Raw genomic sequence first — 2,603 nt, forward strand, 5'->3', positions numbered from 1 at the left:
ATTCCAAGAAGACTTTCTTCTGCACATTTCATCATGAGTACACACCTGCTATATGAAAAACAAACACTTTGCATAAATCATGGGTGTTGCATTTAGTTTTGCTTGATATATGGTTTCTGTTTTCTGATGGCTGACTTTGAAACTAATTAATAAGAAAGAGAGGGAAAACATATTATTCTTATAGTATATAAATTGAGAAAGGCAGCTCAATTATATTTATTTGACGTTTTATTATATTCCTATTTCAGTACAGGTGCTGATATTTTTAAATCTATAACAATTTTGAACATTATAAAGCTATGTATGCATATGCAGAGAATGTTGGAGTGAATCATAGATCAGATAGCGATATATCACTTACATTATTTCAAAGTTTATTATTGTACTAACATACTTGAAGCTATGCCTCAGTGCTCTTCAGTGGTAAGTGGCCTATTATTATTATTATTATTATTATTTCAGACCTTTATTAACAGGGCTTGAAGTTTGTTGACTTAAAAATTTCATTTTGTAAATTTTTATTACGGGTTAAAAATGAGTTCTTAAAAATCTCAACTTGACCAGATATGAAACAATTTTAAAACCTTTAAAGGTGTGCTGAGAAAAACCAGGGTTATTTAAGAAATGTCATTACCAAAAAAGAGACATCTTTAGATAAAAATAATAAAGACCCCACGCTGCATAGATAATGCAGATAGTTCTAGTCATCTGGTCAACAGGCAAAAAGCAAGCACTTAAGGTCTTCAGGTCCAATCTTTTTTCACTTCTTCTTGCTGGAATTTCATATTCATTTCTTGTTGGATGACTAAACCGGATAATTGTAAGGATGATAAGCCGGCATTTTCGCAGCCCTGCCCTGCTCAGCTTGGGGAGTAGAAGAAGTAGCTGGCGGGTCAGCTGCTTTTGTGTCTTTGCCATCCTGTGGTTTCCGGTACTCAGTGTCAATAATTGAATTTGCCGGGGTAGGCAGATAATTGCTGACCTTGGGTCTCATCTCCGTGATTTTCCTTATCTTCTTTATGGTCGTCCTCTCTAGGCTGTCTTTTGGGGGGAGGGTCCCTGTGAAATTGTGGTCTGTAGCCCTGATACGTATTGTCCCACTGGTCTACTCTGTTCTCCTGCACGCTGGCCCTCGGCACCCTCCAAGGTTTCTCCCTGCACAGGAGGGTTGGAATACTGCTGCGGAAGCCCACAGAGTCTCCACCTGCAGTGAGGTGGAAGCCAACGCCTGAGGCAGGTGCTCTTGGGCCTGGCCTTCCCAAACACTCCCGGACCCCTTTCCCTCACTCCCACTGTTCTGGTAAATTCAGCTGGTAATTGCAGTGAGGGCCCCTAGGACGAGGATAACACGTTTATCGTTACAGTCTGCTGCATATTTACTGCCTTGCACTGGAACACCACCAGGGCTTGTAACATTTGCTGCCTCCGCAGCCTTTTCTCCTTCAACAGCGTCAAACTCTACAGTTTCTCCATCTCCTATGGTTTCCAGTGTGAAGGTACTTCCTGGGGTTACTCTTTATGGCAGTCTGATGTACGAATACATCTCCCTTGGTGCCATCCCTATTGATGAAGCCGTATCTGTTTTTCACATCAAACCATTTTTACTGTTCCTAAAACCTTTGTTTTGATGTCCTTGTTCCACCTGGCAGGGGCCTCAGACATCAGGCTGCTTAGGCCTGGTTCCCTGCAGCCCCAGCCGGTAGTGCTGGGCGTGTCTTGGTAGCCCCCGAGGGTGGGAGCTGCGGGCAAGTGCTGGGTCTCTGCCTCCGTCTCCCGAGTGTGGTGGTGGAGACTAGGGCCCAGCGGGGTGGCCCGCTGCGGCTCCACCCGGGGTGTGGTGGGAACCAGGCCAGAGGCCGTGCGGCTGCTCGGCGTTCTCTGGAGCCCGCTCTGCGCTCCTGCTTCGGATCCAACTCGAACTGGGCCTCTTAACTAAAGTAAAAAGCGTAGCAAAATCGGTCTTGACAAAACTGAGGCTTCCCCAGCTGGCAAATCTCCATTTTCAATCTGACTAAAAATATGACCCAACAGATGGTGAGAGTCTTAACTGCTCTCTAAGGGGACCTCGCTAGTCACATCTTTAAACTTTAAAGTCCATTCCAGATCACTGCTTGGGATGCGGACTTTGACAGACTGACCCTACTTAGATCCCGAAAAGAGGAAAGTATAAATAAAAATTGAAGGGACGGTAAATTATTCTTATTCTTAGATACCCTTATTCTTAGATACCCTTCCAGTACCTTTGACATGGAAGGAAAATAAAGGTCTGTCATGGCAGAAGTTCCTATTATCGGCATGAAAACCCATGTGTTTCTTCAGTAAACATGTCGGATGTCTCACCCTCCCTGCCACAGGTCAGAGCACGATACATGAAGATCGTAGCTGCCATCTGTGTAGTCTCTAATTTGCCTTTTTCGTGCACATGTACCTTATTGACCATGTAACTTACTGGAATGTTGGAGAAACCACAAAATGTCTATTAAGCTATGTATTTGTCATATAAAGATAGCATAAAATTTAAAAGTGTAACTACTATACATTTCTTTTTGTATCTTAATACATCTTGACAGGTAAATGAAATGAGTTATAGTACTTATAGCACA

General features: G+C 43.1%; 1 pseudogene; it reads right to left on the reverse strand.

Annotated features, from left to right (window-relative positions):
• Positions 1-805: 805 nt before the first annotated feature.
• On the reverse strand, positions 806-2,297 carry LOC128627290 (Y-box-binding protein 1-like; annotated as a pseudogene).
• Between the last annotated feature and the right edge of the window lie 306 nt (positions 2,298-2,603).

Source organism: Artibeus jamaicensis, unplaced genomic scaffold, assembly GCF_021234435.1.
Source record: "Artibeus jamaicensis isolate MK-2021 breed Jamaican fruit bat unplaced genomic scaffold, CSHL_Jam_final contig_373, whole genome shotgun sequence".
NCBI lineage: Eukaryota > Metazoa > Chordata > Mammalia > Chiroptera > Phyllostomidae > Artibeus > Artibeus jamaicensis.